Below are 12608 nucleotides of genomic sequence, written 5' to 3'. Positions count from 1 at the left end.
TTGCTCAGTAATTTGCCTTTGAGATTCTGCGCTCTATCCCTCCCCTTCCTCGCCAAGGATTTGGCTCCCTGGAGACTCCCTCGGAGGGGACAGGGAGGTGCCAGACTCAGTCAACCGCACAACAGAGTGTATGAACACGCACTGCAGAGGCAAAATGAAAATTGTTTCATAAGTTTGGACTCAATGTGTGTAATTGGGGATTAATCATAAGACACAGTAATTATAATAAAAGGGGCTCTGGCCCAGAAGTAGTTTAATATCTTTGAGAAAAAAAGGGATGCATGTGTTAGTAGGTTTACCTGAGTTCTAAACTGAACTCTGGGAAGCGGCTCACAGAAATGTCCCAGGAAAAGTCAAGGGGAGATTTGGACCTGTTTCTTCCAGGGCCTGAGTTTGCCAAATCACAGAGGGAATGCGGTGCCCAACCATGCCTGGTCTGTGTGACAGCTTGTTGCGTGTGCTAGTGAGACCCAGGACGCAGTGCTCATGGATGCCCTGGCTGTCAGAATCACGGTGGGGGTGGGGGTGGGGGGTGCGGGGGCAGCTGTCCAGACATACCCGGGCATCCTCCAGCTCATCTGATATCATGATCAGGAGAGGCCGTGGTGACGGCACAAGGATTTCTCTGCCCAAGAAATTGATTCTTTCTGGAATTCTTAGAAACAGATGATGATAGTTAGTCCCCTAATAGATGGCTCCATGAGAAGAGAGGATTAAAATTTACTCTCACACAGTCCAGAGTGTTGCAGATCCTCCAGCCTCGGTTTGGCTGTTATGAATAAGGTTGCTATGAATATTCATGTAGACGTTTTTGAGTGAGTATGTTTTCAATTTTCTTGGGTTTATGCCTAACAGCGACATTGCTGTGCTGTATGGTAGTTCGATGTCTAACTTTTGAGGAGCTGCCAAATTGCTTTCCACAGCAGCTGCACCATTTTACATTCCCAACAGCAAGGTCTGAGGATAACAATTTCTCCACATCCTCATCGGCACTTGATATTTTACATTTTTGTATTAAAGTTATGCGAGTGGGTGTGAAGTGTTATCTCATTGTGGTTTTGATTTGCATTTCCCTGATGACTAATAATACTTAGCATCTTTTCATGTTCTTATGGGCTGTTTGTATATCTTCTTTGGAGAAATGTCTATTTAAATTCTTTGGCCATTTTTTATTTAGTTATTTGTCCTTTTACTGTTGAGGTTGAAGAGTTTTATACATTCTGGATTTTAAGCCCTATGTCAGTCCATTCAGGCTGCTATAATAAAATACCTTAGACTGGGTAATTTATAAATAACAAAAATTTATCGCTCACAATTCTGGAGACTGGGAAGTTCAAGATCAAGGTGGCAGCAGATTTGACATCTGGTGAAGGCTTGCTCTCTCCTTCTAGTGGTGTCTACATGAGCTGGAAGTGCAAGGGAGCTCATTCAAGCTTCTTTTATAAGGGCAGTAGTCCCATTCATGAAGGTAGAGCCCTCGTAGCTTAATCACTTCCCAAAGGCTCCACCTCTTAATACTATCACATTGGGTATTAGGTTCCAACATAGGAATTTGGGTGTGATACCAACATTAACCATAGCCGACCTTTATCAGATAATTGATTTGAAAATATTTTCTCCCATTTTGTAGGTAGTCTTTTCACTTTCTTGATAGTATCCTTTGATGCACAAAAGTTTATGCTTCTGATGAAGTCCAATTTATCTTTTTTTCTTGCTTGTGCTTTTGGTCTCATATCTAAGAAACTGTTGCCAAATCCAAGGTCAGACAGATGTATATATTATAACAGTTTTATAGTTTTAGTTTTACATTTAACTCTTTGTTCCATTTTGAGTTGATTTTGCATATGGAGTGAGGTAGGGGTTCAATTTCATTCTTTCATGGACATCCAGTTGTCCTAGCACCACTTCTTGAAAGGCTGTCCTTCCCATTGAGTTGTCTTGGCTGTACTTTTATACTAAATAAAAACTGAGATGTATTATCTGACTTTTTTCCCCTAATTTTGGAGTTTCCTCACAGCCATTTCTGGTGGTTTTCATTTTGGACAGTATCTCTTAAAATGTTAAAGAGGACACAAAAAGGTAGAAGAATATTCCATGTTCATGAATTGGAAGAATCAACATAGTGAAAATGTCCATACTACCCAAAATGATCTACATGTTCAGTGCAATTCCCATCAAAATACCAGTGGCATTCTTGACAAGACTAGAAAAAGCAATCCTAACATTCATATGGAACGTGAAAAGAGCCCAAATAGCCAAAGCAATCCTGAGCAAAGAAAATAAAGCCAGAGGCATAACACTACCTGACTTTAAACTATACTACAAAGCTGTAGTAATCAAACCAGCTTGGTACTGACATAAAGAAAGATACTCAAACAAATGGAGCAGAATAGAAAACCCAGAAATAAAACCACATACTTATAGCCAATTGATCTTTGACAAAAGCAATAAGAACACACACTGGGGAGAAGTCTGCCTCTTCAATAAATGTTGCTGGGAAAATTGGACATCCATATGCAGAAGAATGAAACTAGACCTGCACCTTTTGCCACATACCAAAATCAACTCAAAATGGATTAAAGACTTAAGTATAAGTCCTGAAACTATAAAGCTACTAAAGGAAAACATAGGGGAAACCCTTCAGGAAGTTAGACTGGGCAAAGACTTTATGAATAAGACCCCCAAAGCACAAGCAACAAAAGAAAAAATAAATAAATGGGATTATATCAAACTAAAAGGCTTCTGCACAGCAATGGAAACAATCAACAGAGTGAAAAAACGACCTATAGAGTGGGATAAAATATTTGCAAAGTGTACATCCAACAAGGGATTAACATCCAGAATATACAAAGATCTCAAACAACTATACAGTAAAAATACAAATAACCTGATTAAAAAATGGGCAAAGGAGCTGAATAGACATTTTTAAAGGAAGACATACAAATGGCCAACAGGTACATGAAAAAATGCTCAACATCACTAATCATCAGAGAAATGCAAATCAAAACCACACCAAGATATCATCTCATCCCAGTTAGACTGGCTGTAATCAAAAAGACCAAGAATAAGAAATGCTGGTGAGGATGCAGAGAAAAGGGAACTGTTCTGCACTGTTGGTGGGACTGTAAGTTAGTGCAGCCACTATGGAAAACAGTATGGAGGTTTCTCAAACGACTACAGATAGATCTACCATATGCTCCAGCAATCCCATTTCTTGGTATAAAGAATGGAAATCATCATGTTGTAGAGATACCTGCACTCCCATGTTCATTACAGTTCTATTTTCAATAGCCAAGATATGGAACCAACATAAATGTCTATCTAGGGATGACTGGATAAGGAAAATGTGGTGTGTGTGTGTATATATATATATATATATATACACACACATACACACACACATACACACACACAATGGAATACGACTCATCCGTAAAAAGGTATGAAATTCTGCCATTCGCAGCAACATGGATGAGCTTGGAAAAAATATGTTAACTGAAATAAGCCAGGCACAGAGGGAAAATTACTGCCTGTCCTCACTCAGAAGCAGGAGCTAAGAGAGAAAGAAGGAAGGAAAGAAAGACCACAGTGGAGTGTTGGACTTGCAGAGGGAGAGAACAGACCTAGGGGTTCCAGGGTGGAGCAGGAGAGGGGAAGAGGGGTTGGGGAGAGATTGAGTGGAGGATACAGGAAATAATGGCAGTTTTGTGGCAATGGGCATCTGATAGCTCTGATCTGATTATCACATCTCAGGCACAGGTGGTGACAGTCAGCTTTGTGCCCCATGAATATGCATAATCAATAAAAACAATTTTTATTGACTTTAATTGTCATGTTCAAAATGATCTGAAAATAAACACAAATGCTGAGGTTTGAGAAACTTCAACAGTGCCTTTTGTGAGGAGTCTCTATTTTACAGTGGCTGTGCGTCTTTGTGCGCATTGCAACACTCCTGCAACACTCTGCCTCCTCTTCACCATTTAAGACTCAATTCCAGTCTCTCCTCCCTTGGCTTCTGGACTCGGTATTTTACACGCTTCTATTAGTGGAAGCTTTTACACTGAAATATAAATACTTACTAGACTCCTGTCCTCTAACTCCCCTTTTCTTCTGAACAGATGAAAACTCAGCTGCTGAGACTTGAAGTGGGGCACCTAGCTTAGGCCAAACTCCCCATGGCCATGTATACACATTTCCTTAGCAGAATGACCTGGAGGGCCTCTCCCTGGGGTGTCACCCTCCCTCCCAGGGAACACTGGGAATGCATGGTGTCCTTGTTTTCACGGCTGATGAAGGGGATGACTGTGATCTGTTGGGGTAAGGGGCACACAGCACTCACCATCTGACAGTGCTCAGAACCATCATTCACAGGGAAGAGTTATCCTGCCCCCACCATAGTGCTGCCTACTCTGGGAAACCTTGACTCCTAAAGGAAAACTTATTTTCAGCTTTAAGAGAAATCCCCAAAGTTCTATTTAGTAATTCTTGAGAATCCATCAGTCCTATAATCAATGCAGGAGATGGAGAATTCCAGAAGGAAAAGGGTCAGATTGTGGTCTGTCCAGCAGGGCCCTCAGTTCCCAGTGATGGATAAGCCGTGCCTCCCCAACCCCTACCTTCCCCCCTTCCCCAGCACCATTGTCTGGGTGCTTAGGCAACAGGTGAGTGGTTCATCTTGTCCTATCCCTGTTCTCTACCTCCAGGGACCTTCTCCTTAGTTTCTCTCCCTGTTGGCCCATTCACACATCAGTCCTTGGTCACATCATCGAGGATGGCCTCCCCATCTCACCCCCACTGTCCCCCCTTAGGGCATGAATCAGCCTCCTGAGTGGCCCAGTCCTCACTCAATGACTGACAAGTCTCAGCATTTCCTCTAGAATTGATTCTGGCCCTGCCTCCCAGACTGTGTAAGAAGGTACCTGCTGTGGATTGAATGCCCCCCCCCGCAAAATCATTGAAGCTTAAATGTGTTCCCCAAAGTTTAATGTGTTGGAGACTTGGTCCACTCTGTGACAGTGTTAGAGGGTGGGAAATCCTATTATGGTAATTGAAATGTGGGGCCATGAAGAGGTGATTAGATTGTGAGGACCATGCCGTAGTGAATGGATTAATAATGATGGTTGGGGTCGTGGTTCTGAGGGCTTTAAAAGGAGAGCACGTGAGAGTCTCTTTCTCTCTGTCCAACATTTTCTGCTGGACTTTGGACTGCCCAGCCTCTGAAACTGTAAGTGATAAATTTCATTTTCTTACAAATTACCCAGTTCCAGGTTTTTTGTTATAAGCAACAGAAACAAACTAATACAGTGCCCTGCCCTCTCCTGCCCTGCAGCCCCATCCTGCACCTGGCAGTGTGTGCGGCTGTCACAGTCTACGTGCACACTTGATGTCTGGCTTCTCTTGCTCATGTCATGCCATCAGCCTGGAGGCTCCACTTTCCTCCTCCAGACCCTGCATGTTCCACCTGATCTGATAAGTGGCTTCTCTTCCCGCCCTCTTCCAAAACTCAATGCCTACCCTAGTTTGAACCTCTACACGTCCATTTCCATGTTTATTTATGTGTGCTCTTATGTTAGATACTCACTGCTTCACATTTGCAAAACCTATTTCCACAATAAAATCAGAAAGCAGCTCAAGGACAGGGGCAGGATCGTACACTTCTTACAGCTCTTTAGTCTCTGTAGCACCAAGCTCTGTGCACAGTAGGAGCTCAGAAGAAGTTACCGATAAAGTTCATTAAATGAATTTGTCTAAATGCTTACTAAACTGCTAATATTTTTAGTTAGCTTTGTGATTTCAAGGACACTGTTTAACCTCATGGTGTCACCAAATATTTGAAAGTAAAACTCAGGGTGGGTAGGACTGGATAAAATAGTTGAAAACGAAGACAAGCAGGAATCGGAGGAGATTCCTGGAGAGGTTTCTGGAAAGAAAAGTTTCTTGGAGTTTATGACCCTGGAAACCACAAGCTTTGTGGTCCTGGCGTAAAGGACAGATCTGCTGAGCCCTGAAGAATGTGCACTCTTGCCCTGAGTGCCGTGATCTGAGCGCATCGGCAAAGAATGCCTCCTGTGGTCAGAAGCAAAGCACAGCCTCCAGTGTGGAGACACCCAGCAAACAGCGGCCTCACGCAAACGTCAGGACAGCAGGGTTCTCTTTACTTGAAGGCACCCTCTATGTTAAGGAAGAATGCACATTTAGTGTCTTCTTTCATGGTCTCTGTTCAGTTAACCCTGGCTGGTAAGATGTTATGGTTGAGGAGCAGAAAAGAAAAGGTATCTTTAGTGATTCATCGTGTTTGCCTTTGTCAGAAGATAGTAACTGAGGAGTGATGTAAGGAGATGTGAGATATGTGCATAAGACTTCTTTTTAAGATAGTAATTAATCATGACTGAGTCATAGATGACTTTATCATAACAGTATCATACATTTAATAGAGCTTCAACTTTTCCAAGCATTTTTATGTCTATTATCTATTTACTTTTCAGAGGAAGCCAGATCCAACATATCAGCTTCCCATGCACGGGCCCTTCTCTCTTACCATGGCTTTTGTGCACAAATGTAGAGTTTGGGTTACCCACTTAAGTTCAAATAATCTTTATTCAACACTCAGTATTTGTTAATCACCTTTACATTTGCTAGCTCATTGACCAAGAAATTTGGTTCAAACATACACATTCACTCTCTCCTCCCCCACCAAAATAACTTGCAAGGTAATTAGGACATATTTGGAAGATAATCTTTGTTCTTCCACTCCACACATATTTGCCTCTTTATGACGTTTGTAGAAGGCATGAAGAAGTTTCTCGTCCTTTCATTTCTGGCAAACATATTGCCTGAGAAGTTTGGAGTGCAAGATGCACCATGTCCTTACATGGTGTATTAGTCCATTTCTGTTGCTTATAACACAATACCTGAAACGAGGTGATTTATAAGAAAACAAAATTTATTGCTTATGGTTTCAGTGGCTGGAACTCCAAAGTCCAGGGAACACATCTGGTGAGTGAAGGCTTTTTTTGGAGGTGACTTCAGTGATAGCAGGGTATCACACTATGAAATGGCCAAGCAGAAACAAGGATAGTTCCTCATTCACTCTCCTTTTAAAGCCCTCAGAACTACACCCCTGACCATCATTATTAATCCATTCACTATGGCATGGTCTTGCAATCTAATCACCTCTTCAAGGCCCCACCCTTCAATTACCATAATAGGATTTCCTATCCTCTTACCACTGTCACAGCGGGGGTCAGGTTTTGGGGGGACACTCAATCCAGGGCACTTGGCCTTTTCTCTGTGTGCATAGAGGAGAGATTTCTAGTGTTTCTTCTTTTCTTATGAGGACATAAGTCCTCTTGCATTAGGTTCCCACCCTTATGATATCATTTAACTTTAACTACCTCCTTAAAGGCCCTGTCTCCAAATACAGTCACATTGGGAGGTTAGGGCCTTAGCATATGAATTTGGCAGGACTTAGTTCAGTCCTTAATGCATAGAGCTGGAAGAGGGGGTTTTAGGGAACCCAAGGATCTAGAAATAAGTTTAATGGGTACAGAAATATGCCAAAGTACAGCACATTCCAGCACTATTGTATTCACTAACAATGAGAGCATAGGGCTAAAGCTGTTTTGGTCCATTTCCCCACAGGCACTGGTCCCAAAGTATAATGATGGGACATGTAGGTGTGCCTCCGCTACTGGAGACGAACATCTCAGGGGGTCCCGTCTGCCTTCGTGGAGGCCTCCTGCAGGGAGGACAGCTTTGGGACCTTCACAGTCCTCTGTGAAGGCATGGTATGCAGCTCATAAGAGAATTGAGAGCCATAGGCACCCCGTGGTGCAAGGTCCCATGGTGAAATGAACCAGAGGACACGGCACTCCGGGTGAATGATGGAGACAGATGGAGCATGCCTTCCATTTATCCTGATGGTTTTTGAACCTGGTTTTCCTGGAGAAATCAGCATGCCTTCCTCAGCCCTGCAAAGAGGATGGTGACTGCCAGATGTGCATGCCAAGCAGGGAGCTCATGCTCCTGCCTTCCCTGCACTCCAGAGTGCCCTCCTAGCAGGGCCCAGCACCTGTTCACTCTTAGCCACAGGGCACACAGATGTTGCTGGCTCTCTCTCCAGACATCAGACTAAAGCTCTTATGATTTGCAAACTCACCAGAGATCCTTTGCGGTTTTCAGCCCCTAGATGGGGACTCAGCTGCCTGGGCCAGCCATCAAAAACACTAAGGTCAGAGGAAGAGATCTCTGTAATGCAGGTGGGAGCCTAGGAGGCTCTTCTCAGGCTTCCGGACCACAAAAGGGACCCAGATCACAGTCAGTGTGAGTCTGTCAGGCCCATGGGTCTGGGTAAAGCTCCTGTTGAAAACCAGTGGCAGGAGGATTCTCAGAACTGCCTTTGGTCTCCTTTTTTGCCAAGTGGACAGGTAGCCTGGACACCCTGACCTTGACTCTACCCACCTGTACTCTCAAAGTATTATGGTGATTTCTTCTCTGCCCATGACCCAGAGTCTGTGAGTGTAAGTGTAAAGATTTCATCAGGCATCACCAAAATGGTCCTTAAACGTTCCCCAGAGCCCTCTTTATCTGGCTTCTAATGTAGAGTGGAACTTCCTGTCCATCTACTTTTACTCATTACATGAATTGAGATCCTGTTTTCAAGGTTTGTGCATGACTTAATCAGTTTAATAATAGTAAGTAAAATACAAAGGCTCTAATCTTAAGAGTTTTTGATAACCTCAAGGAATGTTGTATTAGTCCATTTCTGTTGCTTATAACAGAAATACCTGAAACTGGGTAATTTGTAAAGAACCAAGATTTATTGCTTACAGTTTTGGAGGCTGGGAAGTCCAAAGTCCAGGGAACACATCTAGTGAGGGCCTTGTTCTTAGGGTGTCTGTTAATGCCCTCAGAGCCATTCCCATGACCACCATTAAACCATCAAATGGATTAATCATTAACTAAGGCCTGGTCCTCACAATCTAATCACCTCTTCAAGGCCCCACCTTTTGATTATCATAATAGGATTTCTCACCCTCAACAGTTACAGTGGGGATGCAGCTTCCATGAGTTTGGGGGGACATTCAATCCACAGCAAATGTCATTGCTTTGTTTTATAGATACTAAATTCAACAGCCAGAGAAGTGAAATGACATATCCAAGGTCAAACAGGGAGTTGACAGAACCTACATGTTATGCTGCAGAACCTTAAGGGAAGGGGCAGTGCCTTATTCAGTTCGGAACCTGGCACATAGCAGGTGTGATCGATGGAATTCTTATTCTGAATGTCCATTCCCTTTCCATGTAAGTGCATTCTACACCTCACCATTGCCACTAACCATCAGGGCCTCCTTGAAGGAGGAGTTCATGTCCCTGCTTTACTGATGTTGGACTTTACCGTGCACCTTGCTCTGGCCAGTGGGGTGTGAGTGCAAGTGACAGGTGCCCATTCTGGACAGAAGCATTAAAGGAAGCTAGCATTTCTAGAAGCTTCTTAAGCTTTTCCTCTGCCAGAGGAACAGTATATCCTGAATGGGCACTGTTTTTCAGCCCAAATTCGGGACTGAAGGAAATGAAGAGAACAGACCACAGGTGATATGCAGCAACAGGGACTGTGCTCAAGAACAAACCTCGGGTGTTGTAAGCCATTGAGATCTTGAGGTTGTTGTGACAGTGACCAGACTCATTGATATGGTTGGTGTTCACTGACTTTATATTGAATTAATGGAAGAATAAATGCCTGGAAATAAAATCCATTTTCTTTGGTGCCCTCTAAATACTGTGGTGTTCAACGGCATTTTAGGCCATTACATTTACAAGTTGGTGGTATTGAGAGGAATTTGGGCACGGATGCGGGCTACCAAGAGGACCAGGCATTCTTGAGAATGCAGCCTGAGGTGTGTGCACACCAGCATGGAAGAGCTCCCTGAGGTTCGTGCTTTGCACAGCTGTGCAGGTGATCAGCTTCGGCAACTCTGACCATCTAGGGCACGAGCTCCTGCTGCTGGCACTTCTCCTAAGCACGGTATGTGAAGTCATCATCTCATCTGGAGGGGACACAGGTAGTTCTGTGATGTTGTCTGTTATGTGTGTGGTGAGTCATGTGTCACCCTGCCGTCCTGACACGTGTTAATTGTGCTCTGTCTTGATCTCAGAAGAGATCCTGTTTGGATGAGGAAATACACGGTCACCCAGGGGATGGCCCAGCCCCAAATGCAAAACTAGCTCATGCAGGAATTAAAACATAGGACTAGCTGAAGGGTAAGCAAAAAGCCTTGTATGTCTTTATGCTGAAGATAATGAAAATTAATTGGTATGAAAATAACTCATTTCAAATACATACGTGTCACTTAAATATCGCATTTGTTCATCTGAACGCACGTGTAGAAATAAAGCAGGATTCTGGATTTATACATCTGTGTTTTCAATCCTCCATCTCAGCACCCATTTCCCTGTCTAAGTGACCAGGCAAAGTCGAGCTTTGGTCCTAGGGCAAATGCCCATCCCCGTGTACTCTCTGCTTGATGCTGTGACTCTACTCACCTGAGAGATGCTCCAGCCTGGGTGGGTCAAGGCAGCTTTTCTCCTCGGCAGACCACAGACTCTTTAAGTCAGGTATCAGGACATGGGGGCAGGTGGATGGTTTCTGAGTCACAGTGGAAAATCAGCATACCTATCTGACCCAAGGTGAGTGTACTAGTCAGGGTTCTCCAGAGAAACAGGACCAATAGGATAACGAGGATACTTCAGAATTTCATGTTAAAATAGAATTAAATGGGAATACGAATCTTTCCATGAACTTTTTGAAGACCACGTGTGTGTGTGTGTATATATTTATCTATATCTATCTGTCTATCTATCTATCTATCTATCTATCTATCTATCTATCTATCTATCTATCTATCTATATAAAAGAGGATGTATTAGAATTGGGTCACATGATTGTAGAGGCTGAGAAGTCCCAGTCTCCATCTGCAAGCTGGAGAACCAGGAAAGCTGGTGGTATAATTGAGTCTGAGTCCAAAGGGTCAGGAACTGGGAGGCTGCTGGTGTTAATCCCAGAGGCTGAAGGATAGAGAACCCAGAGCTCTCATGTCCAGGGCAGGGGAAGACGGGATCAAGAGAGATCAAGAGAGAGAGACACTTCACCCTTCCTCTGCTTCTGTGTCCTATTTGGGCTCTCAATGGGCTGGATGGTGCCCACCCACATGGTGGGAGTGATCTTTACTCAATCCACTGATTCAAATGCTGATCTCCTCCAGAAACACCCTCACAGACATACCCAGAAACAATACGTTACCAGATATTTGGGCATCCCTTAACTCAGTCAAGTTGGCACATAAAATTAACCATCACAAGGAGAAATGATTGAGGGTAGTTGGGTGCTGGCCTTCCAGAACCAGCTGACCTGCCTGCAATACACCTCAGCCTGTCCACGCTGACATATCCATCTGCTTGCAGCAGCAGAAGTATTTTCTAGAATGGCAGCTGTGTTGCCTCACCAGGCATATAGGCTGCCACACCCAGAGAGATCAATTTTCAAGAATCTGAATTTTTGATACTATTGACGGGCCGCCATTTGCCGTTAAGGTTTCACTGCACTCCAAACTCCTCATGTCTCCTTGAAAATGGCTTTTTAAAGGGAAGAATTTTCTACTGGGGGGGAGAGGGTGGCGAATTTTGTTGCCCTGAGCTTGTGATGAGGTGATAATCCATTCCAGGATTAAGCAGAGGAAATTAGAGCCTACTAAATTGAGTTCTTAAAAATAGAAATAATACGCATGGAAAGTACAGACTATTATTTTCACTTTTCAACTGTAAATTTGATGCTGACATCAATGATAATATATTAGCAGAAAAAATGTGCTTGAGATAACTGAGATGGCCTCAGGCTAAGACCGGGTCCCCTTCAGTATGATGCATACCTTCCCAGTTTACCCTGGAACCGGCTACCCTTCACTCTAGCAACCACAAAACGGCACCTGAATTACATTTTAAAATACAGGGCTCCTTTATCTTCAGCCTTTAATCTCAGTCTCTTGATACGATATTTTCTTGCAAAAGGTTTTGCAAAGCTGACACATAAAATTAATCATCATAAGGAGAATGATGCTCTGTTCTGTTTTTCTAAATGATAGCTACTTTTCTTTCTTAGGTTTAATGTCTGCTATCTGCAAAGTGAAGGCTAAAAGAGAGAGGGCTTTCAGGGAGCTGTGAAATCTGAGTGAAGGCGTTGCTCTTCCCTGGGTTTCAGGATTTTCCTCAATAGCGAGGGTCTGGGCTACAGCATCTGTAAGATTCTCTCCAGTTCTCACAGCCTGTGCCCCTGCTGCTCTCGCGCGTTTTTATCCTGTGTAATGCAGAACACTCGGGGCCATTTACCAAAGAGTCGCTGGTCAGGGTCAGCCTCAGCCCAGCACACAAGGTCTCCGAAACCTGCATCTAGACTCTGTTTACTTTTTCCCTCTTTCTTGTCTCTTCCTTTGTGTCACTCTTGCTGAACTTTCCCCATTTCTTTGACTTTCTGTTGTACAAAGTCCTTTATTTCTAGGCAATATTCTTTAAACTCAATGGAAATAATACATATTTATCAAGGCCAACAGGATGCC

Source organism: Cynocephalus volans, chromosome 2 (genome assembly GCF_027409185.1).
Source record: "Cynocephalus volans isolate mCynVol1 chromosome 2, mCynVol1.pri, whole genome shotgun sequence".
NCBI classification, from domain to species: Eukaryota; Metazoa; Chordata; class Mammalia; order Dermoptera; family Cynocephalidae; genus Cynocephalus; species Cynocephalus volans.
Note: the sequence above shows the minus strand (reverse complement) of the source record.